Below are 19,134 nucleotides of genomic sequence, written 5' to 3'. Positions count from 1 at the left end.
TATGTACCAGGTGTTGTGTTATGAGTTTTACACACATGGCCAATAAACAGGGTAGAAATGACATTTCTCTTTCATAGAGGGAGAAACTAAGGCCTGGGCAGTTAAGTGAGCAGCTGAAGATCAGACAGTAAGTAAATAGCAATGGGGCTTATGTGTACTACCCGCCAAGAGGAGAGTCTTCAGGCAGCCCTATGAAATGTGTTTGCATCTAAACAACTGACTCCCTTGATATCCTTGCTACGGTTTATGGGGAGAGGAGAAGTTTTGTGTGGGGAGTAAAGGGTAGGGAGGGAGCAGAGCAAAGGAAACAAAAAGAATTAAGTGGACTCAGGTCAGGGCATTACTGTTCCCAAGTATTTTAAGTTTAGTCCTGCCCTCAAACACTCTGCCCCACATAGTCCCTTTCAGAAATGAATAAACACCCGGATGGTTTTCTTGCTTGCCAGAAAGATTCATCCCAAGAAACAGGACACTCTGAGGCAAAACTTCCTGGCCAGCCTTCCTTACAGAACACAACTTACAACTCATTCATTTAACAAATCTTTACCAAGCAACAACCGGATGCCAAGGAATGGGCCACGTCCTAGGGGTGCATGGTAGACATGCTCAAGCACAGCAGCCTGTGTGGGGAAGAAGGGCGGAGGGTGCCCTTCTTGAACTGTCTTTAAGGAGGGGACTTGAAGGCTAGAGAGGTGAGAGGGGAGGTGGAGGGCCTTTCCAGCAGAGGGGAGGCTTGAGCCAAGGCCTCTTGCTCTCACTCTGTTCTCAACACTTCTCCCTGCCTCTTTGTCTTGCAGCTCCAACTTCCCATTAAAATTTGGGAAGGCTTGGCTGGCTGGAGCTCCCTAGCTGCGTCCTTCTGCAACTATTGTACGTGTCTGCAGGAGCAGTATCAGTAGGTAACCCAGCCTGTGTCCCCTTCTAGTCTGAGCTCTCTGCAGGAAGGGGAGGATTCATTTAGCTCCGTGTCCCCGGTGCCAGGACAGAGTAGGTCTTTGATAAACGCAGGGCAATGCCTATAGCATGCTGGAGTGGGTTTCTAAGGACCCTTTCAGCGGTTCTCAACCTGTGGGTCGCGACCCTTTCACAGGGGTCGCCTAAGACCATCGGAAAACACATATATAATTACATATTGTTTTTGTGATTAATCACTATGCTTTAATTATGTTCAATTTGTAACAATGAAATTGGGGGTCACCACAACATGAGGAACTGTATTAAAGGGTCGCGGCATTAGGAAGGTTGAGAACCACTGCTTTAGATGGTCCTGAACAACACTGCCCATTTAACCACTTCACCGTTCCTTTCCAGGGAATTAGCTGAGTGTAATAGAAAGATTGGACACTGCATGGGAGAACGTATTTGCCAATTTATCTCCGATAAGGGCCTAATCTCCAAAATTTATAGGAACTCATACATCTTAACAAAAGGAAGATAAACAATCCAATCAAAAAAATGGGCAAAGGACTTAAATAGACACTTTTCAAAAGTGGACATATAGAAGGCCAAGAGACATATGAAAACATGCTCAAAGTCACTAATCATCCGAGAGATGCAAATCAAAACAACAATGAGGTACCATCTCACACCTGTCAGAATGGCTATCATCAACAAATCAACAAACGACAAGTGCTGGCGAGGATGTGGAGAAAAAGGAACCCTCGTGTACTGCTGGTGGGAATGCAGACTGGTGTAGCCACTGTAGAAAAAAGTATGGTGTTTCCTCAAAAAATTAAAAATGGAACTCCCATTTGACACAGTGATTTCACTTTTAGGAATCTATCCCAAGAAATCAGAAAGGACATATGCTCCCCTATGTTCATAGCAGCACAATTTACAACAGCTAAGATTTGGAAACAGCCTAAGTGCCCATCAGCAGATGAGTGGATTAAAAAACTGTGGTACATCTACACAATGGAATACTATGCTGCTGTTAAAAAAAAAAAAAAGAAAGAAAGGAATTCTTACCATTCGTAACAGCATGGATGGACATGGAGAGCATTATGCTAAGTGAAATAAGACAGTTGGAGAAAGATAAATATCACATGATCTCACTCATTTGTGGAATATAATGAACAACATAAACTGATGAACCAAAATAGAGCCAGAGCCAGAGAACCATTGAACAGACCGTCAAACATCAGAGGGAAGATGAGGGGAGTGAGGAGTAGGGGGAGAAGGAGGGCTAAGAGATATACCAAAAGATTTGTGTGCATGCATATAAGCATAACCAATGGACACAGACACTAGGGGGGTGAGGACATGTGCTGGGGGGTGAGGTGGCCGGGGAGAGGTCAATGGGGGGAAAAGGAGACATATGTAATACTATATGCAATGCTTTAAACAATAAAGAATTTTTTAAAAAAAAAGATTGGAGGCCAGACTGTGCCAGAATGACTTGAGTATATCACTTAGGGCTTCGTTTTCCTCTCATCAAAGGCAGGAGAGACCAGCATTGTGGGCTTGGGACTACAGAGGACTTACCAAAGCACACAGGCAGGATTGTTTGTGCTAAAGCAAGTACAAGGTCAGCCTAGGTCCTGCAGTCAAGATGGCACAGAGAGAGACAGTCTAGAAGGGGAGTGACAAGCACATCTGGTCTTTATTTTGGTTACCTCTGACCTACAAGGGATTCACTGGAAGCTTCATTTTTCAACAAAAACACAGTTCAAAGTGCCTGGCATAGAATTCAATGGTAGCAAAAATAATAATATTTATCAGTTACAAAGAACTCTGATTTTCAAATGGCTAAAAAGATCACATGGCTCCAAAAGAAAAACGATGTAAGAGGTACACTGAGAAACTTGCCCACTCACGCTTGCCTCTGCCCCATTTCCTTCTCCTACTCTCTGCCCCATGATCACCCATTTCATTAGTTTCTCAACTGTCCTCCCAGGGTTTCTTTATGCAAATACAAGCATGTAAGGAATTTGGTCAAATGCATCTTCGGTATCTATAGAGATGATCGTATGATTTTTCTCCTTAGATCTATTTTGATGAACTGTCTTTTCTTAGAATAAGTGGCACTTGATCATGAAGTATTGTTCTGTTAGTGTGCTGCTGCATTCTGATTGCTAATATTTTACTTAGGATTTATGCATCGGTATTCATGTGTGAGATTCATTCATCATTGCTTCTTTGTACGGCGTCAGTTATCAGTGCTATCCTTGCTGGATAAAAAGAATTTGGAAGTTGTTCTTCATTGTCTATGTTCTGGAACAATTTAAATAACGAGCTCATCCACTCTTTAGTTTAATTTGCCTGGGAAACGTCTAGCCCTGGTTCTTCTTAAAAATTAACTCCTTTACAATTTTCTCTTCCTTTTTCTATGAAAATTAGCTTATTTAGATATTCTGGAATTGGTTTCAGTAAATAATATTCTCCTAGAAAAGTATCCACTTCTTTTAAATAAATGTATGCAAAACTGTTTTTAAAATTTCTTTGCTTCCTGCATTATTTCCTTCTTGTTATTTATTTATTTACTGATTTATTGCATTTGTTCTCTTTCTTGGTTTCTAAGAATGCTTACCTATTTTACTGATTTTGCTCCAAAGATCCAGGAATTCATTTATTTACTCTGTCTCCCCCCAACCCCTATTATTCCTTTTATTTTTTTGTTCATTTTGCTTATCTTGAATTTTTTTTTTTTTTGCTAATTTTTGAGGTGATTCTCAGTTTCATTTCTTTCATACCTTGTATAACTATTTCTTTTCTATTTTAGCCCATGACATTTTCTATGAATGTTGTTTTAGTTCTAGCCTCTAGATACAGAACATACTATGTAGTATTTTCATTACCAATTTAATTTACAGATTTTTAAAATTCTGTAATTTGGATTTGTACTTTCCCTTTAACCCAGAAGTTCTTTATATGACAACTTACTTAAAATTTTGATTTTTAATTTATTTTTAAGTTTACTGCACTCTGAACAGAAAATGATCTCTAGTTTTGAAATTTATTGTGGTTTCCTTTGTGGTGGTCAATGGTCTGGTCAATTATTGTGGTTGTTCCATGGCACTCAAAACAAAAATATATTCCCTATCTTCAGGGCACATAGTTTGATTTATATTCATCACATATACCTTTATGTTTATGTTGATGTTGTCTTTTTTGTCCTTAGTTAATTTAGGTTTAACTGATCTGAGAAAATGTGTTGCCATCTCCTGAGATGTGGAAAGGCTGAGCAGAAGCCAGTTCCAGAGGCTCCTTACACTATCTTATTTTTTTATTCTTTTTTGTTGTTGTTGTTGCTCTGATTGGGTGTTTTTTGCTTCCTTATATTCCATATTGCTGATTTGATTCTCGACTACATCTACTCTACTGTTGATTCCCAGTAAATTATTCTTCATTCCAGTTAGTGTATCCTTCATTTCTTACTGGTTCTTTTTTATGGGTTCCATGTACTTTTTCAGGCTGTTGAAGTTCTCACTAAGTTCCTTGAAATTTCACTAAGTTCCTTGAGCATCCTTATAACCATTGTTTTTTATTCTTTTAAAATATATTTTTATTGATTTCAGAAAGGAAGGGAAAGGGAGAGATAGATAGAAACATCAATGATGAGAATCATTGATCGGCTGCTTCCTGCATGCCCCTTACTGACAATCGAGCCTGCAAACAGAGCATGTGCACCCTGACCAGGAATCAAACCATGACCTCCTAGTCAATAAGTCAAAATACCCAACCACTGAGCAATACCAGCTTGGCATAACCATTGTTTTGAAGTCTGTATCTGGTAGTTTGCTTGCCTCCATTTCATTTAGTTCTTTTTCTGGAGATTACTCCTGTTCTTTTGTTTGGAACTTGTTTCTTTGTCTCTGCATTTTGGCTGCTTCCCTATGTTTGTTCCTATGTATTCAGTAGACCTGCTACATCTCCCAGATGTGGTAGAGTGGCCTTGTGTAGCACATGTCCTGCAGGGTCCAGTGGCACAGCCTCCTTGTTCACCCAAGCTGGGCACTCCAGGGGCATTCCCTTGTGTGGGCTATGTGCACCCGCCTGTTGTAGTTAATCTTGGATTACTGTTGACATGTCAGTGAGAGAGATTGACCTAAGGCCAGTCAGTTGCAAGGACTGGCTGCAACCACTGTGGAGGATCAGCTGTGCAGAGGCCCACCCCATGGAGTAGGACTTATTTCAGTGAGTCTTTGGTGCCCACTGAGTCTGCCCCTTGAGTATGTGGCTTGTGGAGGTGCTTGGGTGGTGCTTCAATGTGATCTGAAGCTGTCCACCAGGTGCATAGGCTTTGGGGCCTTTCAGGAGGTACAGGCCAAAGTCATCCACCCTTTGTGTTCTGCCCGGGACCACCTGGCATGAGCTACAAAGCTATCTAAAAATGGCTGCTACTTGTGCTGGGCTTGGAGGTGCCCAGGCGAGGCCAAGCTGCAAACCAAGGCTGGCGTCCACCAGGGCTGCATCTGGGGCCACTTAGAGAGGCTACAGGACACACCAAGGCCAGATGCTGCTTGTTTGAGAGATTTGAGGAACATCTGAACCATGAGCCAAGACAGGCCATTAGTATGGAAAAGCCACTGGAAACAGCTTGGGTGGGCCCCCAAGTTGGTGGATCAGCGTCTCAGGAAATCACCAGGGTGGGGATAGTGGTGATAGCCAAGTTGATAAAGACTCAGATATGGTGCCCATCTGCTTGCTTTGTGCGGGGAGGGCTCAGAAGAGAAACAATGGCCTCTGCCAGCACTTCTGTCTGGGAGAAAGCTGCCCCTCTAGCTCTCTCCCTGATGTCAGACATTTCAGTACCTCCCTATATGTTCCTTTTGAGCTGCTGCCCCAGTATTGGAACTCAGGGAGTGAGTCCTAATAAGCCCATGAGTGTGAGCTTTTTAAGAGGAAAGCTTGTGACTCTAGCAGCCTCCATCTCCCTCAGCCACAAACACTGCTATTTTTGTTATTATTGATTTATTTCAGAGAGAGAGAAACAGCAATTTGTTGTTCCACTTATTTATGCATTCATTGGTTGCTTCTTGTATGGGCCCTGACTGGGGATAGAACCCGCAACCTTGGTGTATCATGAGGACACTCCAACCAACTGAACTACCCAACCAGGGGAGGTCTTTTCCCGGCACTGAAACACTTGGATGAGGGGTCTGATGTGGGACTGGGAGCCCTCACTCCTCAGGGGGTACCTCCACAAATGAAATATCCCTTCTAATTTTTATCTACCACAGGTGGGTGTAGGACCAGCCTGTTCAGCATCTCCACCCCTCCTACCAGTCTTCATGTGGCTTCTTATTTATATCTTTAGTTGTAGTACTTCCGTTCAGCCAGATTTCAGGTGGTTCTGAATGATGGCTGTTCTGTAGTTGAGTTGTATTTTTATGTAGTTGAGGGAGGATATGAGTACCACATTTACCTATGCTGCCATTTTGACTGGAAGACAATAAGGTATACTTTTTTATTCCTGAATAAATAATTAAGCTAGAGAATAAGTTCACTTTTAATATGATTAACATATCAAAATGACAGAAAACTAAAATTCTACATGGGATTAATCCTTCTTGGAGGCTGTATTTTTAATAGGCATCTCCCATGCACATGACCTTCATTCTTTGTTTATGGATCGTGGGTGTCAGGCATGGAAACAGGCACTTTCCCAGGACAAGTAGGAACTAAAGATAGCCAATGGAAAAGAATACTAATCAATCCTCAGGAGAGAAGATGATCATTAAAAACCAGCACATAAAGGGGTGAGTTTCACATATTTCTTGTATCTAAGCCCAGCTCTGAGAGCCTTTCTCTCTTGCCAAAAGTGATCTAACATCTCCCTACATAGCTTGGCTTCAGATGGCAAGATTTTTTTTTCTTCATTCCATACTTATTCCAGTAATTATGAAAAGAGAAAGTAGTTTATGACATTTGGAGGGAGACTGACCCAGTGTATCAACTTTACTAAGAAAGGACATAATGGTTTTGGCAAGATAAGAGAATTTCATTCTGAAATTGTAAAGATGTCCTATCCCAGTGAAATTATTTGGCTTGCCAAAAATCAAAGTGCTGTAACTTGCTAGGGCAGGGACCTAAGCCAAATGACTAGATGTGGTATTCCTATACAACTCCACACAGAGGCTTTCGAAAACTCAGATTAGGGAAGCTGATTCTGATGCTGGAGCTAGTGTTGTTCCACTTGGTTTTATTCATGATGAGCCAACAAGATGGGGTCAATAAGCAGCCCTGGAAACCCGTCCTCTAGTTGTACAGAATCTCTATGAAGAATGAGAACAGAAACACTGATCTTTCTCTCAGATCAGGGCGTCAGGAAAAGATTTGTCCCACAAACTGCCTACTCTGGGGTCTGCAGCTGAAACTGAATAAAATGCATTCCTATCATCTTAATGAGCAAATTGATCTTCCAAGCCTTCCAACCTAGAATTTGGTAAATTCCAAATAAGGATAATTGCAGGTGAAAAATTGGGATGAATTTCTTGGAGAATTTCTCACCTTTCCTAATTTTCCTAGTTTTCAAGAGATGGAAATGATTTAGTTGTGGCCTAGCTCAGGTTCAAGGGAATTGTTTCAATGGTGTCTCCAGGCCCATTGACTAAATGTTATTATTTGCAAAATAAGATTCTATTTAGAAGGAGGTGTGGGCAATTCATGCTTTACAGCACAGGTTATCAGGAGCCTCCTCTCATACCAAGTGAGAGAGTTGAGCTGGGAATTGCCTCACTTGGTTTAAATAAGCCATAAATGACAAGGTATCTGATAAAAGTGATGCAAGTGTTAAAAAGGGTGAATTTTGCATGAAACTGAGTGTAGATATATTCTGAGAACCAAACACCCTCAGAACCACAGGTTTTCTGGGGCCTCCAAGATCATTTAGTTCAAACAATACATCAAATTGCTCCAAATAATCTTTGGATGCTTTAAACAGGCTTCTCTTCCTATTGAGGAACACAAGTTATCTGTAGGGTATCTATAATTTACGTATTACCCAGAATCCATCCTGACTCAGTAGAGGGAAAACTACCACACTATCTTAGTTTTGGTTATTTAGTTAAAAGAACAGAATACCAGTGAGTTTAAATCCTTTTTTACAGGGTTTATTGAAGGGAAAGCATAGGTTTCATGGGAAGTAGGAAGACATCAGATGGTATTCCTCTCTCTTCTCTTTCCTCATTGTCTGTAGTCTCTGATTCTCTCTATAATAAGCAACTTTCTCCTGCTTTTGCAGCTTCCACTTCAATATTACTTTTTGGCTCTGATAGAGGACACCTTTTTTTTATATATTTACCCTTATTTTTGTCATCATATCCTATCTTCTCTGTGGAGAACCAGCCATGGTGATTGATTTGGCATTGGACCTGACCTGACCAGAGCCAATAGATATGATGAGACTTTTGCAGAGACTACTAAGAGATGGATGTGGATGGGAGAGCATCTGAGGTTGGAGCTGCCTACACTTTCCTGCCTCTGTGAAGCCCAGACAAATGCCAATACAGCAAATAGTGCAAAGGGATGAAAAGAAGCTGAATCCTGATGGCAGTTTTTGCAAACTGAATCCCAGCTATAACATGAAGCCAGTCCTGCTCTTCAGTTTCATGAACCAATAACTTTCATAAGTCATTTATGAACCAGGGATTCTGTCATGCATAATCCCTAAGATCCCAACTGATAGAGCTATGATAGATCAGTAGGCTTCCCTCTGAGCCACCAACCTTATCCCTCCATATGGCCTGTGCCTCTAGTTTCCTGATTGGCCTAGTTAGGAAGGGCAAGGTTAGGGAGGAGTGGAGTTTAATGTGGTATATAGGACTATCCTTTTCAGATATAATTGTAGGGCAGAGGGAGAGAAAATAATTAACCTCTTGCATTTATATTCATTAATTAGAGTCCCCAATCTGATAATTAGCCTAATCATATTTTTTCTGTTTTGCCTTCATAAAGGTCATGAACTTTAAAATATAAGAAATAATATGCAGCAATTAGTTCCAATTTCATCAATAATGTTTGTGATGTTTTTTCATATGCAATTCTAATGGGAATTTAGAAAACAATGGGCCTATTTCATTAATATTTTCCTGTGGACATGCTAACAACATTTTAATGTTTTAGGTATGCCAACTTCAATTTTAAAATCGAAGAAGCCCTGACCGGTTTGGCTCAGTGGATAGAGCATCAGCCTGCTGACTGAGGGGTCCCGGGTTTGGTTCCGATCAAGGGCATGTACCTTGGTTGCGAGCACAACCCCAGTGGGGGGTATGTAGGAGGCAGCTGATCAATGTTTCTCTCTCATCGATGTTTCTGACTCTCTATTCCTCTCCCTTCCTCTCTGTAAAAAGTCAATAAAATATATTTTAAAAAAATAAATAAAATAAAATTGAAGAAGACAGAGTGGCTTGGAGGTTCATATGTAAGTCATAAATGAAAATGTATCTGCTGCTTTACATCCTACTTCTTCATTATGAGAATATTTAACCCTCTTCCTTGATTTAAAAATATCTCCACTTTAATCTCATGATGCAAATAATCATTCTCTTTTAAGACATCCAACTTATTTCAGCAAAAAAATTGTGATTCTCAGGCTCAGAACCTGTTGCTTAGCCAAGAGTTCTACAGTGAAGTTGTTCATTGCTCCAAATGAAATTTAAAATTGCTTAGGAAGGCCAAGAGCATGATTTTCACATACATGTTTAAGCTCCACATTCATTTCATAGGAATAAGCCAAGTTCCACCAACGTACTCCTGTGTTGACATCACAAGCAGTCAGGTGCAGCCTGGGGAGAGTGAGGGCCGGCTCCCTCCCCAGCTGTATTCTCCTGTGTGACATCGGCAGGTTACGTTTGATCTCTGTAGTTCTGTTTCTTTACATAGAAAGGACTGACTTTATACTTTATAATCATATTTACCCCATAGTTTAAATGGGTTATTAAATCAGGTGGTATATGTAGAGCATATAATAGATACTCAAAGTTATTTACCAGCTGTAACTTAAGGTAACAAATAATTGTCCTTCATAATAGAAACATTCATAATTTATGAGTGTTCATTGCCTACCAGTTGTCAACATTGCCATAAATCTTCCATAGTTATAAAATTAAATCTACCTTTTTCATGAATTGAAATGTTAATGCCATGTTAAAGCGACTAAAATGTCTCTTTCTGCCACTAATTGGCTCTGTGACCAGGAACGAGCACTCAACCAATGCCAGCTTTGCTTCTGCATTTGCAAAATGACAAGACTGGGTGGCCCTGGGTGGATTTAGGGTCCCTTCCAGCTCCACCAGTCTTCCTGTGAATCCGAATCCATGGGGTAACGGCGTCCTGACACTAAATGAATCCATAGTCTTCTTAGAAGAAAAACTGCTGCAACTGAAAACCAGTCTCCCACACAAATATCAGCCTCAGAAAAAGAGAGAGGGAGAGAGGGGGGAAAGGAGAGAAAGAGAGAGAGAGAGAAGTGCTAGTTCAAGAATTCATATGTTCAGATTTCATTATTTTTTAAATCTCTAAAAATTATTTCTCAAAATTTAAAGATGTGTTTTGTGACATAGTTGTGTTAAAGCAAAGTGTGTTGCAGGGCCTGGTAGACACTTATCCATTAGGTTTATAATCTGCTGCCGCACATAGAAAGCTCCAAGCCCAAGTCGCCTCAGTTTATCAGAAATCCTAATGACTGGGATATGTCTATTTTTCTGAAACTGCGGAACAGACTTATCTAATTAACTATTCCTTTGGTATTTATTTTGAAACCAACCGCACATTTCTTGGCCTCTTCACATACAAATGATGCCAACTCCTACACAGTTCCATGGAATTCTTACTCAGTTCTCACTCTGCCCAATTTTTTTATCCTTCCTCCATTACCTCATAAATGGTGAACATTTCAGAAATGATGATCCCATTAGAAAGAGGTGTCTACATGTTTGTGAGGCATTTGGAGGAAAAATTCAAAAGATGCCTTCAACCAACAGTAGGGACAAACGGTGCATAATGCAGTGTCTAATGGACACAGCAACAGAAGACATTGCTGTGGGAAGAGCCCGGATTCTCTCTGGCAGGTGGCACGCCGTGCATGCTGCTGGCTGGGCAGTTCTCGGGGGCTTGCTCCATTGCAAATGCAGAAACAATAAAACTGCTTATTGATTTTCTAAGAGATCTGTAATTAAGTATGACATTCTAACAGACAAAGGTTTACCAGGGCAGAACAGCCGGATTTAAGGGGTCTTAAAATGGGATACTACTTAATTGATACAAATGTCATCCCTTGGATGGCAAAACCTCAGGGCTCTGATATGTGTGTGTGTGTGTGTGTGTGTGTGTGTGTGTGTGTTTATGTCTGTGACTACACATATGTGCACAATTAGATCTAAAGTGTTAAATGGCGTGTGCCCATTTGAAATTGTATCGAGCTTAGAAAGACAAAGGTCGCCACCTTACATTCAGCTGCCTTGGGCGAGCAAGAAAAATATCTGTCAAGACCCAGGTCTCACTACTAAGGCTGGAGTTGAGAAATGCCCTCCGAGTGCCTTCAAGTCAACATTAGCTGTGACAGAAGCAAGACTATTATTTAACAGTAGCAGCAAATGTCAAAAACAAACTGTGCCTGGCGTTTTGACAAGGCGCTATTGAAAGAGAAGCACTTCTTCAGCACTTGTGTAACCGGGGAGAACTTGACAATTACTATCCTGAGGTCTGGTAATGGGATGCACGGGCTGCTTGGTGGCTTCCTTCTGATACATATGAAAGGGGTAGGCAGGTGGCGGACATGGGCAAAAAGAATCCGAACCGCTGAGGCCTCAAGGAAAGAACTGATGCGTTAGAAATCGGGTACCTTATGGCTAATTAAAATGTAACTCTTCCTCAGGACACTGCACTCTCATGGTGGTGACATTGTAAAGTGTGAGGACAGAGCCGTCATCCCTCGTCAAAAAGAAGATGCTGACAAAACCTATCTCCTGTTTCCCACTCCTTCCTTCCCTCTGGTGCCCTCGTGTCATCCGGTGGTACCTTGCCTTCCCCTCCCGAGAAAACACCCGCCTGATCTGGCCAGGCCTCCAGCCCAGTTATCAATTACGCAGCATAACGCCACCAGCCGTCCTTGCCCTGCTGCCTTAGACCTCCCTGTGGACGAACCTGAGGAGCGCAGCTGCGCCAGGTGGCAGAGGGCACAGCGGGCCCAGGCGCCGCGCTGCCTTTCACTTGGACAGAAACATCAGGAGTATCCGCACACCGAGGAAATGCTAACGTGCTGGCTCTGCCATGCTCTGAGGTAAAGAAACAGCGGCAGGAAAGGAACTAATATTTCATGGATGTCCGTTTATATGTCATCGCCTTAATGTTACGGCCCTCGTGTGTCTCCATGTTACAGAGGTTAGAAAGCTGGGGAGACTCTCCCAAGTAACTCACCCGCCATTCAGGTCTGGAGTCTGATTCCAGGGCCCACTCTCTCCTGACTCTGCCAAACTTCCGATCACATCGAGATCAGCCGCTGGCGTTCTTTTTCAGTCCAAGTCTGACAGGGCGTTAGCCATGGGAATGCTGTGGACTGTGGTCACGCGGCAGCCCGACGTGCAGGCTTCCTAAAGGGCACCCCCAGGGCCGCTCTGCACGCCGCATAAGCAGAAGCACGTCTAATTCTAGGCTTCATGGGAGCCAGTGAAATCCCCAAGAGAAGTAAATCCCCTTGTAAGTCCTGCCTCCCGCCGCCTCCTCCCCTGCCATCTTCACCCCTTCAGAGTGCGGCCACCTGTCTGTCTATGTGGTTTCCTGTCCTTCCCACCCAGACAGCAATGCCCTCACCTCCTCCAGCTGAGTCAGTCCCTCCCTTCACAGCCGGTCAGCACCTGTGCCCAGCCTTCGGAGGCCGGTGCTGACCACGCGTCTTACTCTTCCAGACTCCCACCTACACGCCCATCTGCATGGAGCCCACAAGGCCAGTACTTGGGTCTTATGGGGCACATCTAAACTACACCACTCGGCACAATAAATCAGACTCTCTCACACTGAACTTTTCAAAAGGTCAGAAGTCAAAGCCTGTTTTAAAAATTTATCTCCTTCTATTCTGTCCGATTTCCATATGGGACTGTGCGTGTGGAGGCTGTAGCAGAACATCAGTTATGGGGAGGGCTGAAGTCGCTCGGCTTTTTAAGAATGTTGTTATTAATTTCTAAAACCCAGACTCCATGGCATATGTCTGCAAAGTCGGGGTGTATGTGTGTCAGCAATGCCCACAGTGCCAAGTCTCTCCTTTCAGCGACAGCCTTGGAAATACGTGAATGGCATGTGTGAGAACCCGCTTGCAGGAACTTGCAGAGACGGTACAGCGTCAGGGCAAGGAGAGTCCTGGGTCACTGCGGTGAAGTCAAACCAGAGTTTGAAACCCTGTCCTGCCATTCAGAAAAACGTGGACACTGGCAGCTGTAAACTGGCCAACATCTGCAGCGTCTGCAGGGGTGTGGTGGGGATGTTCCTAGGAGGCACCAAGGAAATGCTTAAGTCATTCCTGCCCCTCACTTCACCTTTCAGAGTAATAATAATAATAAAAAAAAGGCACGTGAGCCCCTTCCTTCCTTCCCACCACTCCAGGACTGGAGTACAGTCTATAGTTTATGTATTTTAAAGACTGTAATTCTAATTTTACCACCTAAAACTATACTTTATTTTCTTATAGCTGTGTTCACTGCGAATCACTTAGCAAGAAACATACCCTCCTGGGAAAGAGAGTGCTACAAAACACCATGCAGCCGTGTGAGACATTACGTGGCCACCATGCGTGGTGCTCCTGTCCTCGGGGGAGACCTTACACATCACTGTTCCCTTGCAGGGAGTTTGGGGCCAAAGGAGAAGAACTAATCCCAACAAATTTTAAGGATCACTAGTTTATTTTTTCTGGGATAAAATACTGACCCTTCTTAACTTTGCTATATCCTATATAATAAAAGCCTAATATGCTAAGTGTCTGGTCATCTGGTCACCCGTTCAACCAATCAAAGTGTAATATGCTAATGATATGCTAAGGCCGCTCAACCACTCACTATGACATGCACTGACCACCAGGGGGCAGACGCTCCGACCGGTAGGTTAGCTTGCTGCTGGGGCCCAGCCGATTGGGACTGAGTGAGACTGGCCAGACATGCCCTGGAGCCCTCCTGCGGTCCCTCCCCAGCTGGCCAGCCTCCCGCATCACTCCCCAGCCCCGATTTTGCACCAGTGGGGTCCCTTGGCCTGGCCTGCGCTCTCGCAATCCGGGACCCTTCAGGGGATGTCCGAGAGCCGATTTTGGCCCAATCCCGAAGGCCAGGCCGAGGGACCCCACTGGTGCACAAATTCGTACACTGGGCCTTTAGTATTTTATATATAACTTGGAAAGAGTTACTTCAACATATGCTGGACTGCTTTCTCTTGTACAGGCATATTGACACACACTAGATCTCAGGCATAGAAAATTCCACAGAGATTTGTCTTTACACAGATCTTAAACATCACCCTCCATGTGTCAGTCTGCAGGCTCCCCAAGCCTGAGAGCAGCCGCAGCCAGCTGCTCCGGGGTGATGGGGGGGGTGCCTCGTCTCTGTAATGCAATGCTGGAAAACCCCAAGCTTTTGTAGAAGCAGAAAGAATTGTTTCAAAACAGAACTGCCACTGTCACACTTTGGTTGAGCAGACATTCCCAGAAGATCTAGGAGTGACATGTGATGAGTATAAAGGGAATAGAAAAGAGTTTCATTCAGTGGCAGAAATTCCCAGGGAATGCATTTTAGAAACTTTTCTTCTAAAACAAACAGACTTAGCCCTTGAGTTCTTTCTTTCCTCTGTCTACTCAATTGCTCATCACAATGAATTGGTCCAGGATCACACACAAGTTTCCTCAAAAACTGTTTCTAGAAGAGACAAATCTTACAAATGGAACAAGCTCATGGAAACAGTTGTGCTGGGTGAATTTGTCTTCAGAACAGTAATAAAACAGATTATTTTTCAAAGGCCGTACTTTTCCTAAGTGCTCATTATGTTTAAATCCCCCCACGCAGCCCCCCACCACCGCCCACCTGGGGGAGCCTCAGCACCTGAGCAGTTACAAGCCCTGGCATGAGAAAGCAGAACAGGACGCAGTGCACCAGCACACAATTTCAGTTTGGAATCAAAACTGCCCCTTGTTCATGGAAATCCTCCCAGTGGCGGCGGCAGAGGCACGGTGAAAGGGAAACATCACACATACTAGTACGTGGCAATCAGTTTTGACACAGGGCTCATCAATAGCCCAGGCTTTCCCAGGCACATCATTATCTATCTGATCTGCCAAATCTGATACTTAACAACATTGTCTTCAGAACAGTTGACATACCCTGGAAAGTCTGTCTTGTAAATCACAAAGAAAGATGACAGGTTTCACAGATTTCATCAGTGATCAAAAAGAAGGGAGGCATACAGGAACAGGCACTAGTACTAGTATACTTACACTTCCTGGCACAATGAACTCAGTGAGCTAAACGTATTTGGGGGTGGGGGGGTGGGGGAGGAAATCACTGCCTCAATTTTTATTGAAACCAAGTAAGAGACCACTGACTTCACCTATTTAACTCAGCTCTCAACTAAATGGAGTTTTAGAAATGTACAGAAATATGACCAGGCAGATGGCATGATTCTGTGGTATAAAGAAGTAGTGGAAGGCTGAGTCAGGGCAGCAGACGCATCAAGCTATGGCTCCTCTCCCCTATCCTAAATCCATAGAATGAACAGGAAAATGCATTTTTTTTTTAAAGAAAAGAAATCCACAACTATTCTGCAAATGAGGAGAAGAATCCTCCGTAGATTAGACACAAGAACTCCCTGAAAGCAAGAAAACATTGAGAGCAGATAGATGGAGAGAAACTGCAGCCCAAAACACTCAAGAAAAGACTTGCTAAAAATGAAACCAGGGACATTCGAAGCTCAAGATGGTTGGTGCCCGGAGCCGGAAATATCAAGGGCAAATGATCTGGCAAGTTTTAGCAGGTTCTTGCGGAAGCAGCTCTCTGGCCAACCCTCTGCACTTCTACTGACCCACCACAGACTAGGCAGACAGCACCGTATCTGCCCGCCAATGTGAGAGTAAGTGTGAGCACTCAGGTCAGAGAGGCAGGGCAGTGTGCCCAAGGCAAACCAGGGCCCTCACACACAGAGACAAGGCCAGTCAGGTTCATCCTGCCCTTGCCCACAATGGTTCTTTAAAAAAGAGTTTAGAACTGTAGAATGAATATCCTCAGAAAATACAAGAATGACAACACACTTACACACACAAAAAAGATATCTTAAAATTTAAAATCGTGATCACGGAAGTTAAATTCAACCGATGGTCTGAACACTGAATGGACACAGTTGCAGAGCAACTCATGGAGCCAGAAGATCCACTGAAGCAATTCTTCCAGAATGTCCCACAACAGAGAAAAAGTGTGGGATACACAGAAAACAGAAGCAAAAGGTCAAAGATCTCTCACTAGTAAATAAAGAAATTTTAGTCCTAGCCAGTTTGGGTCAGTGGATAGAGCATCGGCCTGCAGACCAAAGGGTGCTGGGTTTGATTCTGGTCAAGGGCACGTACCTCGGTAGCAGGCTCCTCTCCAGCCCAGGCCCTGGTCAGGGCTCATGCAGGAGGCAACCAATCAATGTGTTTTTCTCACATGGATGTTTCTCTCTGTCTTTCCCTCTCTTCCACTCTCCCTAAAAAAATCAATGGAAAACTATCCTCGGGTGAGGATTAACAAAAACAAAAACAAAAAAAGAAATTTTAGAAACAAAAAATAGAGAAAGTAAACAAAGAAATAAAAAAATTGCTCAGAATTAAAGAGATGATGTCTAACTGAACAGAATTAATAGAAAAAGACCCACTCCTAAACATTCTGTGGTGAAATTTCAGAACACCTAGCACAGTGAAAAAAGACTAAAAATAAATAAATAAATAAATAAATAAATAAATAGAGGTAAAAAAGACTCTTATTAAAACCTCAATGCAGGCAACCTCGTTAGATTGTGCCTCACTTTATGGCGCTTCACAGATATTGCATTTTCATCCATACTGAGGCAGGACCTTCCACCAGCAAAAAGATTATGACTTGCTGAAGGTTCAGATGATGGGTAACATTTTTTAAGCAATAAGTATCTTTTAATTAAGGCATTTACATTGTTTTTTCAGACATAATGCTATTGCACACTTAGTAGACTACAGGATAGTGTAAACATAACTTTTATATGCACTGAGAAACAAAAAATATTCACGTGATGCACTTTGTGATACTGGCTTCATTATGGTGGTCGGGAACCGAACCCACACTATCTCCAAGGTCTGCCTGTACAATCAGGGCACCTAGGTGTTCCACTTACAGGTCATGAGACTACAGATGAGCCCTTCCTTTCCACCTGACCTGAGTCATTCCAAGAAACACTGACACTAGTATTAATAGTCACCCAGGCCCTGGCTCTCTACTCCACTGCTGTTCATCTCCACCCACTTCAGTGAACTATGTAAACATGAACTATGTGAACTATCTGGACCTCAAGATCTGGAAATGTTGCGCTGAATTCCTCCCTGACTACGAGCTCCAAACTTATCACCCTTCCCATTAAAGAGGGTTTTAACCTCCTTAAGACTTGCCCTCCATTTACCTCACCCTATTCTTTTGTGCCTTCAGGTCAGCTCTGCTGATTCAACTTCCTTCTCCGATTTGCCTGGACCCCATGATAAATCTCTTGATCTTTCATTGAATCCACCATTAATTTTTCTCTTAGCCTTGTCCCATGTCTACCAGTGAATCCCCAACTAAAATTAATTTACTTCATCACAACTGGCCTAAATTCCTGGGCTACTGAGCCCACTTAGATGGGCACAACCATGTCAATTGGCTCCATATTGATCTGATCTCTAATTTCACCTGGGTCCTCGATGGCCTCAAAACTGTCTATCAATTCTTCATCTCTAGTCATTTCCTGTGTCCATTCTTCATAGATGTTGTCCAAATCTCCACCATTCTTTCAAGATCTCTAGCCACCTCCAGTTCCTGTCACTTGCAATAAATGTCTCACTATATGATCAGGCTTTTCTGAAATATATTTGTAAGCTATGTGTATACAATGAAAATATATTAAATGTTAAGATAAAATAGGTTAGAAAAGGCATTTTTCAACATATCACCTCCGTTTTCTACGGTTTATTATTCCTTCCACCTGCACTTCATACCACCAGTTGGGCTTTGCTTGAAACGCCTTCCTGCCTTGGCTTCATCCATACCACTCTTCTGTTTTCCCTCCTACTTGTGACCACACCCCCTTTATTTCCTTCACTGGTTCCACTGCCAACACACCAATATGCCTCAGATCTCCTCTTTTCACTGTAACATGCTCCCTGGGTAATCTCATCCACTCCATACCCACCGCTTCATTTATTACAGCCACGTGCTGATGATTCCCTCATTTATATCCAATAACCCTGACTCAAATATCCCACTCTTTATGACTCATCTTTCCCAGATGTGCCTTCCATATCTCAACTTCAATACACATACAACTCATTATCTTTACCCATTCACCTACTTGTCTGCATACTTCTTTTGGCTTATAGAAATACCATCCACTTACTTTCCCAAGAAAGAAAAATTAAGTTATCTTTAATACTTCTTCTTCCTTAACCTTTACACTCCAGTCACCAAGTTCAGATGATTTAATCCAAAATTTAACTCAATGTGTCCATCACTCTTCATTTCCAAAGTCACCACTTATCTCCTCTCTCTCACCCTCCTTCTTATCTTATACTAGAGGCCCGGTGCACAAAAATTTGTGCACTCGGGGGGGAGAGGGGGTCCCTCAGCCCATCCTGTGCCCTCTCACAGTCTGGGACCCCTCGGGAGATAATGACCTGCTGGCTTAGGCCTGCTCCCGGGTGGCAGAGGGCAGGCCCAATCCCTAGGTGCAGCCCCTGGTCGGGCTCAGAGCAGGGCCGATAGGGGAGTTTGGGCGCCACTCCCTGTCATGCACAGAGCAGGGCAGATCGGGAGGTTGCGATGCCACCCCCAGTCACGCTCAGGGTAGGGCCGATTGGGGGGTTGGGGCACCGCCCCCTGTCACACACAGAGCAGGGCAGATCAGGGGGTTGGGGCGCCACACCCTGTCACACTCAGGGCAGGGCCGATGGGGAGGTTATGGCTCTACCCC

The sequence above is a fragment of the Myotis brandtii genome, unplaced genomic scaffold (genome assembly GCF_000412655.1).
Source record: "Myotis brandtii unplaced genomic scaffold, ASM41265v1 scaffold824, whole genome shotgun sequence".
NCBI lineage: Eukaryota > Metazoa > Chordata > Mammalia > Chiroptera > Vespertilionidae > Myotis > Myotis brandtii.
This window is presented reverse-complemented; position numbering follows the sequence as displayed.